We start from the raw sequence: 18,408 nt of genomic DNA, 5'->3' as shown, positions 1-18,408 counted from the left end.
TAGAAAAAAAATGACTTGATGAAATTCCTAAGAAAATGGATACATCTATAGAACATCATTCTGAGTGAGATAACCCAATCACAAAAGAACAGACATAATATGCAGTCACTGATAATTGGATACCAGCCCCTGAAAGTTCTGAATGCCCAAGAAACAACTCGCAGATCATATGAAGCTCAAAAAAAAGTCAAAAAGTAGAAGCCTCAGTCGTCTTAGAAAAATAAAACAACAACAGTGTATAGCACCCACTCAGAGTGGGGTACATCTAGACCTTAAATCATTAATAACTGAAGAACTAAGAAGATAGCCTTGTGGCAATTTTTGGTATTTAAAAATCATTATGTTTAATCTATACACACCAAGAAAACTTTGACTATTTCTATGTTATTATGTTTTGTTTTACATGTCCTTTATGCTTATGGTAACTAGTAAGATTTCAATGCATACTATCAAACCTTTAAAAAAAAAATCAAGTACTGACAAAAATATATTCATATAAATTTATGCCAAAATGCTTTTAAAAATCTTTACATGTATCTCTCTTTTTTTAAAAAAATAAAGTTGTAAGAAAATAAAAAAGAAAAACAGGCACACAGATAGAAGCCCTTAAAGAGAAAACAAAGAAAGTCCCTAAATTTATACAGTCAAACAGGTGAAGGAATTGAACAAAGTGGTCCAAGATTTAAAAATAGAAATGGAAACAATAAATAAAATAAATGGAGGAAACCATGGATATGAAAAGCTACAGACATAAGCATTATGAGTAGAATACAAGAGATATTAGAGAATGTCGACACAAGGGAAATGATAGTCCCAGGAGCCAGATCATCTGACCCGGGACCCCTGCGTGCCCTGCAGCCCAAGAAGACCTTCAAGCAGCACTGGAGCTTTGAACAGAGTGGAAGATGTCTGGCTTATCCGGGAGCAACACCCCACCCAGATCCCAGTGACTAAAGAGCAATATAAGGGTGAGAAGCAGTTGCCTGTCCTGGGCAAGCCCAAATTCATTGTTACTGATCACGTGAGTATGAGAAAGCTCATCAAGATAATTAGAAGGCGCCTGCAGCTCAATGCTGACCAAGGTTCCTTCTTCCTAGTGAATGGGCACAGCATGGTGAGTGTGTCCACGTCCATCTCTGAAGTGAGAGAGATGAAGACTGCTTCCTGTATATCATCTATGCCTCCCAGGAGATGTTCGGGACAGCATTGGCAGTGTAAGACTAGAACAATGCCTAATGTTTGTTAAGCCCTTACCAAGGCAAAAGGGTATGTTACCTGTGGGAGCTGGTCAGCTCACCATACACAGGTCAGAACGTAGGCACCCACATAAGGCATTAGGAACTGTTTGTTAGCTAGAAACTGGGCTCCATGCAAGTGCATTCAGCTTGGAAACTCATTTAAACTAGGCTATCTTTGTGTTCAAACTTTAGAAGTTTAAAAATAAAATACTTTGCATTCTAAGTTGCTAATAAAAAGACCACGTTATTTTGACAATTTTTTCTCTAGTAGGGACTTGATATAGAAGAGCATTGTCAGGGTCCTCTTCTTCCTGACACCTGCTGCCTTCTCTAAAAGGGCTTCCACTCAGGAGAGAAGTCCCTCTAAACTGTCTCACCCAGGTTGCCTAGCAAAGGTACCCAGAGAGGTCTGGCTTTGCCCAAAATAGTTCAGGTGTGTAAGGGCATAGTGCTAAGGACCCTAGTCAGTCCTGGTCCTGATCCCCACCCACTCATTCATTTCCCCTCAGCAGTACAGGGATACTCACTCTCTGCTGTCTAGATGCTACCATATGCTCAGGCCAGCTCTAACCGTGTCCAGGGGTTGCTTAATCTTTCTTCTTAAGAGAATGCACAGCAAAGTATTTTTTCCCCAGATTTTTATTTTGTTGGGTCCATGCCTTCTTCAGGGAGAGAGAAAGCAAGCAGGTGTGCAATGTTGGCTTTAGGATACAGCTGTCAAATGGTAGACTGGACGTCCAAATGCATTTGCCTTTGACTTGGCTAACATCTGTTTTTAAGTGTGTAACTGTCTTTGTAAGGGTGGTTTTGACCTCTGTTGGGATGTTTCTATTTTATGTCAGTATATACATGTTATCTGTGAAGGCAACTACAACAGGAGACACATTCTTGACAGACATATGACCACTTCCAACTAAAGCACGCTCTGCTTCCTGCTACTTGTATGTAACCCACTGTGACACTAAGACCATCTCTGGTCACATACTGGTTTGAGAATCTCAGTGAGAGCTACCTGCTTTCATGGACAGAAGCCACCACAGCCACGTCCTAACCTAGTTCCTCAAGGCACCGCACCCTCCCTGGAGGAAGCTGTCCTTACTAAGCCTCAATGTTATTTACATTGTGTAAATTCTTACTCCTGTCTTGTGTAGGTTGTGTACATCATTATGTCTCTGGTTTTTATGACTATGGTGAAATCAGTAAGAATTCCTATGTTCTACTTTAAAATGCGGCCCAGGGGGTGGCTTCCATTCTAGGACACTGTATGCTCTGATGTGATAAGTCAGTAAAGGCACAACTGAACTCGACAAAAAAAAAGGAGAGAGACTCTCAGACATAAAAGATACCATAAAAGATATGAACACACAGTCAAAAAATACAAGATATGAAAGGCTCCTAACTGAAGACATCTAGAAAATTAAGGACACACACACACACACACACACACACACACACCCCACCACCACCACCACCACCAACAACAACAACAACAACAACAACAACAACAACTACAACAACAACAAACAACAACAACAACAACAAAACAAAAAATAATAGGAATAGAAGAGAGCAATGATTCCCAGTCTAAAGAGCAAGAAAATGTATTTAACAAAATCATAGAAGAAAACTTTCCTTATCTAAAGAAATAAATGTCCGTAAATGCCAAAGAAGCTTACAGAAAACCAAATAGATTGGGGCAAAATAGAAAGTTCTTTTGCTACATAATAATCAAAACACTAAATGAAAAGTGCAAAGAATATTAAAAGCTGTAAGGGGAAAAGGCCATGTAGTATATAAAGGTAGACATATGAAAATTACTTCTCAAGAGAGATTCTCAACAGACTTTTTAACAGAAACTCTAAAAGTCAAAAGACCTTGAACAATGGTCATGGAGACCTTAAGAGAACACAATGTCAACTCAGGCTATTATATCCAGCAAAACTGTCACCATGGATGAAAAAACATTCCAAGACAAAATAATATCTTCTACTCCTCATACCATACTGAGTATACTAGAAGGAATTCTCACACATCGAAGGTATCTACATCTAAGAAAAGACAAAAAATTAATCATCTCACAATAAACCCAAAGGAAGAGAATCACATCCACATAATGTTACCTCCAACAATAAAAATAACAGGAACCAACATCATTGGTCTTTAATCACTGGTCTCAACATCAATGAACTCAATCCCCCAATAAAAAGACATTTGCTAACAGATTAGATGCATAAACAGAATGGAGCATTTTCCTGCATACAAAAAATACAGCTCAGTGATAAAGACAGACACTACCTTAAAGTAAAATGCTAGAAAAATGTTTTACAAGCAAATGGTCCCAAAGAACAAGTTGGCGTAAGCATTCCAATATTTAATAAAATAGACCCAATAAAATTATCAGAAAAGATGGAGAAAGACACTTCATACTCATCAAAGGAAAACTCCAATAAGATGAAGTCTCAATTCTAAACATCTAAGCCACAAATTCAAGGGCACCAAATATACTAAAGCTCAAACAGACACTGAACCTCACACAATAATAGTGGAAGGCATGCATACCCATTCTCACCAATGGGCAGGTCACTGAAACAGTAACTAAGCAAAGTAGCAGTAACATAAAACAATATAAAATAACAGAAGGCATGAACCAATGGATCTAACAAAAATATTTAACAGATATATGCAGAATGTATTACCTTGTCACAAAATAATATAACTTCTCAGCACCTTATGGCAGTTTCTCCAAAATTGACAATATAATTCTCAACAGTGGAATCTCAAATGGCTGAGAAACACTTTAAGAAATGTTCAACATCCTTAGTCATTATGGAAATACAAATCAAAATGACCCTAAGATTTCACCTCACAAATGTCCAATGGCTAAGATCAAAAACTCAGGGTACAGCACATACCGGCAAAGATGTAGAAAAAGAGGAACATTCCTTTAATGCTGGTAGAATTGCAAACTGGTACACCCGATGACCACTTTAGAAATCAATCTGGCAGTTACTCAGATGATTGGAAATATTTCTACCTATAGATCAAGCTAAAACTTCTGAGCATATACCTAAAAGATGCTCTATCCTACCATAATGGCACATGCACTACTGTGTTCATAGTAGCCAGAAGCTGCAAACAACTCAGATTTACCCCAAAGGAAGAATAGATACAGAAAATGTGGTTCTTTTGCACAATGAAATACTACTCAGTATTAAAAAGTGAAGACATCATGAATTTTACAGGCAACTGGATTTAACTGGAAAATATCATCCTGAATATGGTAACCCAGACATAAAAGGACTTGCATGGTATGTACTCAGTGGTAAGTGAATATTAACCAAAAAGTTCAGAATAACCAAGATACAATTTACAGAGCATAGGAAGCTTAACAAGAAGATAGACCCATGTGTGATTCCTTCAAACGCACTTAGTAGGAAAACAAAATAATCATGAGAGGCAGAGAGAGAGGGGGAGGGACATGGGTAGGAAAGGGAGGGGCAGGAGGAAGAGGGGCAGAATTAGGTATGAGGGGAGACTGGAGAAAATATCGTAAAAATATCTTGTCTTAATATAAAAGAACAATAATCAAGTTCATCTTTTATGTGTTTTGCATTTTAGCACACTGTAAGATCAAAAGTACTACAGTGTTTGGCCAGAAACAATTATGGGTTTATTTGCAAATGTTTCCATTTTATTTTGTCATATTTGTCTCATATTTGTACTTCAAAAATGGGTTAATCTATGTCAGGGAAATTATTATATATGCATGGTCAGTTCTTGAATATTTATATATTATACTTGTAAATAGTAAACCCATTATATCCCACATATATAATGGTTGTATAATTATTATTGGATGTTAGAATACAAAGATATTTAAAAGAAGGCCCAAGCTAAGGCTATTAATATCTTATGAAATTCATGATAGATATTTCTTTTCCATTTCTCATTTTGAAAATTACTAAAATGAATTTTTTACTCACAATTTAATAAATATATGTGGTTATAGTTTAGTACATTTCTATGAAAAGAGATAAAAATCAAAATAATTATCTGTACTTTTGAAATTGTTATGTCATCTTACTGTAAGCTGTGCTTCTTTTGTAATAGGAACAAGTCATTGTAAATTAACAGAAATATCTATTTGACTCACTATATTAATGGAAGATAAACCATGAATATGGAATCTGCAATCCTGAGTTTTTTATTAGATTCATACTTGTTCTCTAAGTGATATGAATTGCTATAAAGCAAAATTGTGACCTCAATAACATATAATATCCCCTGTGATAACATTAACTATAATATTGGTGATTTGTCCTGCTTTTCCTAATCTCAAGAAAAACTCTGTACATCTAAAGGCATTAAATAATGAATTGGAGACTGGCATTCAACTACTTTTGTCAAAAATGTCATAATAATAGTCCTGATACTTCTATGCTATGATGTCTAGAAATACTGTTTCTAAGACCACACAAACTTCACTTTTTTTCTGTTTAGTGAACATATCTGCCCTGTTATATCTGGGTCTGACAAAATATTAGCTCCGAAAATTATCATTAGAGAAACTATTTGAAAAGTGGTAGTTGGTCTGTAAGGAGGAACCAAATTTACTATCATTGTGTAATGTGGGTCTGGTTCAGGGGTTGGGTTGAAGATGGTTATCATCTTGCTCTTAAATATTTTTCTGTATAACTTGGTCAATTAGATTCAGAGAAAAAAAATATACACAGCTGATTTGAAAATGCAAATGATTGGCTTGTTGTCTTTCCTAAATAGCAGAAATTGCATGTGTTAGTATTACCCTTCATGTAGAAAACAAACAAACAAAATTAGATAATTCCAAAGTTCTTTCTGCAACTGAAAATGCTCCACTTCTAAGCAATAAAAACAGTAGGGCATCTGTGCCCAGAGCCATAGGCAGAGCCAGCACACAGACATCAGGGCTTGTGAACTGCCTGCAGAGAGTTGAGCACCCAGAGAAGACACAGGAGTGTCCTTCATCCTGAGCCCATGGATGAGCCCACATTCTCTCTATCCACTGATTATCTGGGGATAAACCTCCAGAAATTTTCATGGTGCAGGAATTGCAGTGAATTCTAGGATCAGACTGGCACAGCCTCCATCTGTGCCCAGAGCCACAGGCAGAGCCAGCATACAACCTTCAGGACTCCTGGCCTGCCCACCGAGAACTGAGCACCAGGAGGTGGCACAGGAGTGCTCTCCCTCTGGAGTCAACAGGTGAGTCCACACTCTCAACTGACTATCTGGGAGAGATCTCTAGGAACTCTCAGAGCACAGATAGCAAGGAACTGCTTGGGTCTGTGCCCTTCAGGCCTCCATCTGCACCCAGAGCTACAGACTGTCCTTCACCATCAGAACTCATAGCCTGCCCATAGAAAGCTGAACACCCAGGGCTAGGGTTAGGACTCCCACAGAGAAACAGGTCAGACAAGCTCCATTCATAGACAACAAGACCAGCTAACATCAAAAATAAGATGATGGCAAGAGGCAAGCTCAAGAATCTAAGCAACAGAAAACAATACAACCTGGCAACATCAGAATCCAGCTCTTTCACCACAGCAAGTATTGTATATCCAAAAACACCAGAAAAACAATATTAGGACATAAAATTGTACCTCATGTTGATGGTAGAGGGCCTCAAGAAGTGCATGAACAACATCCTTAAAGAAATACAGGAGAACACAGATAAACAAGTACAAACATTTAGAGAAAAACAAGAAAACACAAGCAAATCGATTAAAGAATTTACAAAACCACTCAGGATCTAAAAACAGAAATACAAACAATAAAGAAAACACAAAGAGAGACAAACCTAGGAAAGAGGTCGTAAGGAATAGACACAATCATCACCAACAGAATACAAGAGATGGAAGAGAAAATCTCGGGGGCAGAAGAGAGCATAGAATGGATTGAGACAACAGTAAGAGAAAATGCAAAAATTAAAAAGCTTCTAACCCAATACATCCAGGAAATCCTGGACACAATGAGAAGACCAAACCTAAGGATAATATGTGCAAAAGAGAGGGAAAACTCCCAAGTAAAGGGCCCAGTAAATATCTTCAACGAAATTATAGAAGAAAACGTTCCTAACTTAAAAAAGAGGTAACCATAAATATACAAGAAGCATACACAACTCCAAAAAAATTTTATCAGAAGAGAAATTCCTCTAGACACATAATAGTCAAAACACCAACTGTTTAAAACAAAGAATGTTGACGAAAAGCAGAAAGAGAAAGAGGACAACATGTAAGGGCAGATTGATCCAAATTACATCAGACTTTCCAACAGAAACTATGAAAGCAAGAAAATCCTTGACAGACATCATACAGACCCCAATAGAACACAAATGCAAGCCTAGGTTACTATATCCAGCAAATTTCTCAGTTTCTATAGATAGATAAACCACAATTTTGCAGGAAAACTCCAACACAAAGAGAAAAACTACATCCTAGGAAAAGTAAGAAAATAATCCTCTTCTAATAAAACCTAAAGAAGAAGGGAAAACAGACATAATTCTACCTCTAACAACACAAAGTAGGAAATAACAATCATTATTTCTTAATATCTCTGAACATCAATGGATTAAATTCCCCAATAAAAAGACAAGGACTATCAGACTGGGTACATAAACAGGACCCAGCATTTCACTGCATGCAAGAAACTCATGTCAGCAATAAAGAAAGGCACTACCTCCGAATAAAATGGTTGGGAGAAAACTTTCTAAGCAAATGGTCCCAAGAATCAACCTGCCTGGAGTATCCATTTTAATATCGAATAAAATATTTTCCATTTTTAATTTCAAAAAAGATAAGGAACGACACATTTTACTTATCAAAGATAAAATGTATCAAGAAGAACTCTCAGTCCTGTACATCTATGCTCCAAATACAAGGGCACCTACATTCATAAAAGAAACTTTACTAAAGTTTGAGCATATGTTATACCATAAACAATAATAGTGAGAGACTTAACACCCCACTCTCATCAATGGACAAATTATGGAAGCTGAAACTGAACAGAGACACAGTGAAACTAATAGAGGTTATTAACCAAATAGATTTAAAAGACATCTATAGAATATTTCATCCTAAACAATATATATATATATTCCTTTTCAGCACCTCATGATATCGTCTACAAAATTGACCATATAGTCAGTCACAAAGCAGGCCTCAACAAATAAAAAAAAAAAATTGAAACAATCCCATACATCCTATCAGATCACTATGGACCATGGCTGGTCTTCAACAAGAACAACAAACAAGCAAACAGAAAAACCTTCAAATACACATTGAAGCTAAACAATACTCTACTCAAGGATTGCTTGGTCAAGGAAGAAATAAAGAAAGAAATAAAAGACTTTTTAGAATTTAACAAAAATATAGGCAGAATATACCCAAACTTATGAGATAAGTGCTATGAGGAAAACTTATATTTCTGAGTGCCTTAAAAAGAAACTGAATAAAGCGTACACTAACACCTTGACAGCACACCTGAAAGGTCTAGAACAAAAAGAAACAGGTATACACAAGATGTGTAAGCAGCAGGAAATTATCAAACTCGGAGATAAAATTAACCAATTAAAAACAAAAAGTACTATAAAATGAATAAAAAAAATCAAGAGCTGGTCCTTTGAATAAATAAAAAAGATTGATAAAACCTTAGCCAGACTAATGAGAGGACATATAGAGAGTATACAAATTTACAAAATCAGAAATGAAAAGGAAGACATAGCAGCAGAAACTGAAGTAATTCAAGAAATCATCAAATCCTACTATGAAAGCCTATACACGAGAAAACTGGAATGTCTACAAGAAATTGACAATTTTCTAGACAGATACCAGGTACCAAAGTTAAATAAGGATCAGATAAACTATCTTAAAAGCCCTATAATCACTAAAGAAATAGAACCAGTCATAAAAAGCCTTCCAACCAAAAGAAAAAGCACATGATCAGATGGGTTTCATGCAGAATTCTAACAGGCCTTCATACAAGACCTAATACCTATACTTTCCAAACTATTCCACAAAATAGAAACAGAGGGAACACTACCCAACTCATTCTTTGAAGTTACAATTACATGCATTCTCAAACACAAAGACACTACAAATAAAAAGAATTTCTAGCTATTTCCTTCATGAATATTAATGCAAAAATACTCATTAAAATTTCTGCAAACGGAATCCAAGAATACATCAATAGGATCATTATCAAGTAGGCTTCATTCCAGAGATCCAAGGATGGTACAATATATGGAAATCTATCAAAGTAATCCACTATATAAATAAACTCAAAGAAAAAAAAAAACCCACATGATCATCTCTTTAGATACTGAAAACGATTTTGACAAAATTTACCACCCCTCCATTTTAGAAGTTTTGGAAAGGTCAGGAATTCAATGCCCATACTTAAAAATAGTAAAAGCAATTTATAGCAAATTAATAGCCAACTTCAAACTAAATGGTGAGAAATATGAAGCAATCCCACTAAAATCAGGGTCTAGAAAAGGCTGCCTACTCTTGCCCTACCTATTCAATATAGTACTGGAACTACTATCCAGAGCAATCAAACAGCAAAATTAGTTCAAATAAATAAAAGTTGGAAAGCAAAATGTCAAAATATTACTATGTACAGATGATATGATAATATACTTAAGTGACCCCAAAATTTCCACCGAAGAACTCCTACAGCTGAAAAGCAACTTGAGCAACATCTCTGGATATAAAATTAACTTGAACAAAGTGGCCTTTCTGTATTCAAAAAATAACCAAGCTGCGAAAGAAATTAGAAAATCAAAACGCTTAGATAGTAACAAAGATTATAAAATATATTGGGGTAACCCTAACAAAGAAAGTGAAAGATCTGTATGACAAGAACTTCGAATCTCTCAAGAAGGAAATTAAGGAAGATGCTCATAGATTAGAAGGATCAACATAGCAAAAATGATCATCTTGCCTAAAGCAATCTATAGGTTCAATGCAATCCCCATCAAACTTCCAATTCATTTATATATTGTTAGAAAGAGGAATTTGAAAATTTATTTGGACTAATAAAAAAAACCCAGGATAGCAAAAACTGTTGGCAACCATAAAAAAAAAAAAAAAAAAAAAAAAAAAAAAAAAAAAAAAAACTTCTGGGGAATCACCATCCCTGACCTCAAGCTCTATTACAGATCAATTGTGATAAAAACTGCATGGTACTGGTACAAAGACAGACAGGTAGATCAATGGAATAGAATCAAATCTCAGATGATCCCAGACAACTATGGTCAGTTGATCCTTGACAAAGGAACTAAAATCTTTTAATGGAAAAAGGAGAGCCTCTTCAACAAATGATGCTGGTTCAACTTGCAGTAAGCATGCAGAAGAATATAAATATATCCTTTCTTATCACCTTGAACAAAGCTCAAGTCCAAGTGGATCAAAACCCTCCATATAAAACCAGGTACACTGAAACTAACAGAACAGAAAGTGGGGAAGAGCTTAGAACACATAGGCACAGGGGACAATTTCATGAATAGAACACCAATGGCTTATGCTCTAAGATCAAGAATTAACAAATGGGACCTCATAAAATTGCAAAGCTTTTGTAAGGCACAGGACACTGTCAAAATTTCAAAACGGCAGCCAACAGATTGGGAAAAGATTTTTACCAATCCTACATCAGATAAAGGTATATCAGATCAGATATCCAATATATACAAAAAACTCAAGAAGTTAAACTCTAGAGAATCAAATAATCTTAATAAAAATGAGGTACAGAGCTAAGGAAAGAATTCACAACTGAGGAATATCAAATGTCTGGGAAGCACCTAAAGAAATGCTCAACATTCCTAGTCACCAGAAAAATGCAAATCTAAACCACCCTAAGATTACACATCACACTAGTTAGAATGGCTAAGATCAAAAACTTGTGTTACAACAGGTACTGGCAAGCATGTGGAGAAAGAGGAACACTTCTCCACTGTTAGTGGGATTGTAAACTGGAAAAACCACTTTGGAGAACAGCCAGGTGGTTCCTCAGAAAAATGGACATAGTAGGGCCTGAGGACCTAGCTATATACCACTCCTGGGCATATACCCAAAAGATGCTCCAAAGTATAACATGGACACATGCCCCACCATGTTCATACCAGCCGAATTTATAACAGCCAGAGCTGGAAATAACCCAGATGTCCTTCAACAGATGAATGGATACCAATATCGTGGGAATATACACAATGGAGTACTACTAAGCAGTTAAAAACAGTGACATCATGAAATTCCTAGGAAAATGGAGGGAACTTAAAGCTATCATCCTGAGTAAAGTAACCCAGTCACAATAGAACCCTCATGGTACATATTCACTGATAAGCAGATAATATTGCCACAGATTTCAATACCCAAGAAACAATTCACAGAAATTATGAAGCTCAAAGAGAAAGAAAGCAAGAAGGTGGATTCCTCAGTCCTTCTTAGAAGGGAGAACAAAACTCTCATAAGAGGAAATAAAGGGACAAATAGAGGAGCATGAATTCTAGAAAAGTCAATCCAGAGCCTGAATCACCTGGGCATCCATCTCACTTGCAGCCCCTAAATCCACACTCTATTTTGTTGATTCCAAGTAGTGCTTATTGGAAGGAATCTGGTAAGGATACCTGCTCAGAGTCTCTGCAAGACCCATACTGAAACAGGTGGATGCTAGCAGCTAACCGTAAGACTGAACATGAGGACTCCTATGATGGAGCTATAGAAAGGACTGAAGAAGCTAAAATAGTCTGCAACCCCATGGGAAAAACAAGATAATCAACTTACAAAACCCACCACAACTCTCAGGGGCTAAAACACCAACAAACAAGTTCTCATGGAGAGACTCATGGCTCCAGGTACATATGCAGTAAAGAATAGCATTCTCTGGCATCAATGCCTTTGGTCCAGTGAAGGCTTGTTTTCCCAGTTTAGGGGAGTCCAAGGTATTGAGGGAGTAGTGGGTGATTGGGAGAGGGAGCACCTTTATAAGGCAATGGGAGAGGGAGGGGGGATGGGATTACAGGACAGGGTATAGCATCTGAAATGTAAACACAGAGAATATCCAATTTTTAAAAACAGAAAAGAAAGTAGGGCCACAACTGTGAGTGCTCCTTTGAAAATTCAATTTGCAAAGTATATTCAGTCACACACTACCAGATAAATTCTGTAAAGTTTAATCAAAGTAAGACTTTTTTTTTTTACAATGAGGTTTTTTTATAAGATTCATATGAGAATGCTTTTGAAACAACACAGTAGTTAAACAGATATTGATTTCAATGACAGTGCAAAAGAGCTCTTTTTATATTAAGTAATAATTCTTTCATTTACTAATTAATTGTTATATGTACTTACATCAAAAATGCTGCTCCATACCCACTTCCTACTCCCACAGTTCTCCCATTCCTCCCTTTGTCATCTCCCTCTGGGTATCTCCCCACCCTGGGGCAGCATCAAGTCTCTACAGAATACGACACATCTCCCACTGAGGCAAACAAGGATGTCCAACCTTACACAAGTGCATGGAGCATCAGACCAGCCCATGTAGGTCATTGAGATTCCACCTCACACCAGTCAGATTGGCCAATATCCAAAACTCAGATGACAACAGATGCTGGCGAGGTTGCAGAGAAAGAGGAACACTTCTCCACTGTTGGTGGGGTTGTAAACTAATACAACCACTCTGGAAATCAGTCTGGCAATACCTCAGAAAATTGGATATAGTACTATGTGAAAACCCAGCTATTCCACTTCTGGGCATATACCCCAGAGATACTTTAATACACAACAAAGATACATGCACCACAATAGTCATAGCAGCTTTATTTATAATAGCCAGAAGCTGGAAAGAACCCAGATGTCCTTCAGTAGATGAATGGATACAAATATTGTGGTACATTTACACAATGGAGTACTACTTAGCCATCAGAAACTATGAGTTAACCAAATTCTTAAGAAAATGGCTGCATCTAGAGAATATCATCCTGAGTGAGATAACCCAGTTACAAAAGAACAGACATAATATGCAGTCACTGATAGTGGGATGCTAACCCCAGAGGCTCGCACTGCCCCAGAAACAACTCACAGACTGTGTGAAGTCCAAGAAAAAAAGAAAACAAAGAAAAAAAAGTCATGCTCAATCCTTACCCACCAAGAACACATTGACAAATTCCGGGTTACACCCTGTATTACACATACTGTTTGCTCATTGTAAAAAAAAAAAAAATCTTTACACACCCAGAAAACTTTGACTATTTTGAGCTTACATCTTGTTTTACATGTACTTTATGCTCATTGTAACTAGTAAGATCTTAATCACACTATCAAAACTTAAAAAAAAAAAAGTACGGACAAAAATGTATTGTATACTTTTATGCAAAAAATGCTTAAAATCTGTACATTTATCTTTGTTTTTTAAAATAAAGTTAAAAAAATAAATAAAAGGGTATTTACCCCCCCCCCCAAAAAAAAACACCATGGGCACTAAAGGGCAGGAAAGACAACTGCAAAGAATGTAATAGCATTTGAAAAAATAAAAGAGTTTTTGAGGTATGTACTGTGAGAGTGTGTATTATAAATTACAAAAATGGAGGGAAAATTCACTTTAATTTTTCTTTAATTTAAAGTGTTTTATTCTTTTATACAATGGAATTAAAAGTAACATTTTACATTAGATCCTCCAACCTATGTCATGGTTGCCAGATTTATGTGATGTAAACTGGAATGCTCCAAAGCCACAGGACAGCCACAAGAGTTGGTTCATTGCTACATTTCCAATTGCACCAAAGGTGCAGAAAGACCAGTCTGGTATAGACATTTTGCCTCCAAATCAATCCACTTTAATCTCAAAGATTTCCTCAATTGTCACAAATTCTGAAATAAGAAAAGTATAAATTTAAAATGTAAATACAGAGACTAATAAAAAAGAAAAGTATAAATTTAAGATTCTATAACTTTAAAACAGATTTTAAATTTGTTTAAAAATTTTAGAGTCAATGGTTACTAAGTAGAGTAAACAGATCATGTAAGCATTACGTCAAGAAAAGAAGATTTCAAAGACAGAGTCAAAGTAAGACCTTTTAATATTATAGTTCTACTTGATAGTTTGTTCATATCAGACCTGTTGCATGTAATTCTTGCCAATAGAGAATTGAAATAAATTCTTCATTTGATAGACTTTTCATTAAATTATTTAAAATTATTTTGTAAACATGACTATCCTATTCAGTTCAACTTGGATTTAATTTGGGTATTTAAAGGCTTTATGTATCAGGAATCTGGTCCACAATTTCGTACTGAGCTACTATTCATTATTTCAAACTTGAATTAATTGTCTTAATTGCTCATATTACTCTCCATTATTCTCCTTTTGGAAAACACAAAATGCTTTTTCTTTCTTTTCTATTCGGGACAGGTTTTACTATCTTATGTAGCTATCAAGTAATATAACAGAGAAATGAATTATACTACATAATAATACAGCAATAGGAAAATATTTTCCAGAAATTTAACATTTAGGCGAGGTATTTCCTCCTTCTTTGTAGGTAGATTTTACATTCTGAAAATAGAGTCTAGAGCTACATTCTTTTGAATACTCATAAGTTCATGTCATAACTTTTTGAATTTATGAACATGAAACTTACTAATAACTATAATCATGTGATTATATTTTCATTATTTTGAATAAAATTTGCAAGTTTAACTGTGTTAAAACTACACTACAAGGTTTAAACATAACCTTTACTCACTACTTAAATTTTTCTTAATAGTTTTATACTAAATCAGAGACCCACTCATTTGCAGACTCAGGATTCCCATGAAAACACTGGAAGACATAATGTATATACAGGATTCTCATGAAAACATATGGAAGACATAATGTATATACAGAGGACCTGACACAGACTGTGCAGGCCCTGTACATGATACTTCAGTGCTTATGACTTTATAAGACCTTGTTCCTGTTGATTTAGAGTGGTTTGATTTTTGATGTCTTCCATCACTTCTGGTTGTTATATTCTTTTCATGTCCTTTTTGTGAAGGGTTTCCTGTGTTCTAGAGCAGTGTATTATAGGAACCTTCCCATTTAGACCTGTGTGTGTTCCAAGATTCTTTCCTTATCTCTCAGTGTCTCTGGGTCTGTCTTTTTCTCTCTGTCTCTGTATGTCTTTGTCTGTCTATCTTTCCCTCTTTCTTCCCATCTCTGTCTTTCTTGGTGTGTGTGTGTGTGTGTGTGTGTGTGTGTGTGTGTGTGTGTGTGTGTGTTTGTGTTTAAGCTTGTGTACATGCGAAGTGTCTGGATGTGGATTTCTGTATTTGTTTCTATTTAAGGAGTAAGCTTTTCTGTGGACAGCTGAACAAAACCCTTATCTATGAGTGCAGAATATCATTAGGAATCCTTCTGCCTCATAGTTTTATTTATTATTTATTAGATCTGTATTATTTGGTTTTACCCACATATATATTTAGTCTCAGATTCTTGGTCACACAGTGAGTGTTGACTATGCATTCTATCTTTAATAGTGGGCCTTAAAGTAAGTGAGTTGGCTACTCCCAAAAGATTTGTACCACCACTATAACATAGCATATCTTACTGGCAATACAGCATTGTAGATAAAGGATTTGTGGTTAGGTATAGATTTGTGTTTCTCCTTTGATTGTGTGGAGGGTTCCTTCTTGTACCAAAAATGTTGGAACATGCATAAATCTCTATGTAGGCATCAGCTCAACTTCTTAGTTTTCAAAGAGTTGTATAGGTGTTGTCTTTAGCATTGGGACTTTGCTGCCAGTTTGTGAAGAGCAACCTGTAGTTTGGTAATAGTATGGGTTTTGGGGGTATTGCCAGAAACACCTTTGTCCAGCAACTCAATTAGATACAACCCAATTTCAATACAGGAAATTCCATTTATTTAGAAGAAATGGTCAGTTGGGTCTCTGCCTCCATAATATTTGGTGATTTTATTTAGATCAACCCCATAACCTAATATTTTAGGAATATTTGTACAGTGTTAGGTTTTTGTATTACTCTTCAAATGCCTTTCTATTTCATTGTCTCTCCATGCCAATCTACTCTTTCTCCATTAATCTATATTTATCTATTATATTTCCCTTTCTTAGGAAACTTTGTTCTATCTAGTCATATAATCTACACCTACACTCTATGGCTCTATAGATTTTAGCATGGTTATTAGAACAATTATCTATATATAGGCAAATATATATCATATCTGTCCTTCTGAATCTGGGATATCTCCTTCAAGATCAATATTTTATTGAATTCAATCTATAAACCTGCAAATGTTGTAATACCTTTTTAAAACAGGTGATAAAATTTTTATTATGTAAACATTTCATGTTTTTCTCATTTGTTTTTCTCTTGATGGATACCTAGGTCCCTTCCAATTTCTGGCTGCAATGAATATGGTTGAACAAGTATCTCTACGGTGTGATGAGACATCTTTTGGGTATCTGTCAAAGATAGAATAGATAGATGTTGAGGTAGATAGATTCTCATCTTCCTGAGGATCTGCTCTGCTGGTTTCCATAGTAACTGTAAGAATATGCATTCCCATCCACAATGTATGGGTTTTATACTAGCCTGCCAGAATGTTTGTTGATATTAGCCATTTTAATGATGAAATAGGCCAGGAAATTGGGGAAACATCTTTACAATCGCCACAAAAATATAAGATATCATGGTATAACTAACCAAGCAAGTGTATGTCTTATAGGAGAAGTTTACTTTTGTATAGAAAGAAATGGAAAAAAAATGAGAAGAGGGGAAGATCTCTCATGCTCATGGATCTGTGAGATGAACCTAGTAAGAATGGCCATCCTACCAAAAGCAATCTACAGATTGAAGGCAATTCTCATTGAAATGCCAACACAATTCCTACAGGCATTGAAATAGAAATTTTCATCTTCATATGAAAAAATACAGACTAGCTAAAACAGTTCTGTACAATAAAATTAATTCTGGAGATATCACCATCTCTGCTTTCAAGCTAAACTCTAGAGTGATAGGAACTAATAAAATGCACATGGCATGACATAAAACAGACATGCTTTTGATCAATGGAAAAGAATCAAGATTGGGGGTCAAATATATACACTATTATATTATCAGCAAATAACAATAGTTTGAATTCTTCCTTTTGAATTTATATCGCTTTAAACTTCAATTGTCTTATTGCTCTACCTAGAAATTCACCCACTATATTGAATAGATAGGGAGATAATGAGCAGCCTTGTCTTGTTCCTGATTTTAGAGAAATTTGTTTAAGTGATTCTCAATTTAATTAGATGTTGACTATCAGCTTAGTGTATATTGCTTTTATTATGTTTATATACTCACCTTGTATCAGTGATCAAACCAATACTTTTAACATGAAGGGATGTTCAAGTTTGTCAAAGGCTTTTTCATCATCTAAAGAGATGATCATGTGAAGTGATTACTTTCGGTTTGTTTCTATGGTAGATTACATTGATGGGTTATCAATGAACCATCCCTGTATTTTTGGGATAATGCCTACTTCATCATAGTAGATGATGTTTTTTATGTGGTCTTGTATTTGGTTTACAAGTATTTTATTGAGTATTTTTGTGTCAATATTTATAGCAGAAATTGACCAGAAAATTCTCTCTTTGTTGAGTCTTTGTGTGGCTTAGATAAGACAGTGACCTCATAGACCAAGTTTGGCAAGATTCCTTCTGTTTTTATTTTGTGGAATAGTTTGAAGAGTATTGGGATAACTTTTTCTTGAAAATATGGAAGAATTCTGTGCTAAATCCTTAGGGTTTTTGTTTGTTTGTTTAGGATACTTAATTACTCTTTCTATTTCTTTAGGGTTTATAGAATTATTTAGAGAGTTTACTGATCTTGATTAATTTTTATAAGTGGAACCTTTGTAGATAATTATCCATTTTGTTCAGACCTTTGTATTTCAGGCTATTGAGGGCTCAAAATAATCCCTAATGATTCTTTAAGTAACTCAGTGTCTGCCTTTCTCATGTGGTTATTTTTCATTTTTTATTTTGTTTAGTTTAATACTGTCTCTCTGCCTTTTTGTTATTTTTGGCTAATTATTTGTCTGTCTTGTAATTTTCTCAAAGAACCAGTACTTTGTTTGTTAATTCTTTTT

The 18,408-nt window shown here is 35.5% G+C and overlaps 1 pseudogene across 1 annotated transcript; it reads left to right on the top strand.

Moving 5' to 3' along the window:
- Nucleotides 1-759: 759 nt before the first annotated feature.
- On the top strand, nucleotides 760-1,218 carry LOC308437144 (microtubule-associated protein 1 light chain 3 beta-like; annotated as a pseudogene). Its single transcript has one exon. The product of its transcript is annotated as a microtubule-associated protein 1 light chain 3 beta-like (transcript).
- The last annotated feature ends 17,190 nt before the right edge of the window (nucleotides 1,219-18,408 follow it).

The sequence above is a fragment of the Micromys minutus genome (assembly GCF_963924665.1).
Source record: "Micromys minutus genome assembly, chromosome: 25".
In the NCBI taxonomy this organism is placed as follows: domain Eukaryota; kingdom Metazoa; phylum Chordata; class Mammalia; order Rodentia; family Muridae; genus Micromys; species Micromys minutus.
This window is presented reverse-complemented; position numbering and strand designations above follow the sequence as displayed.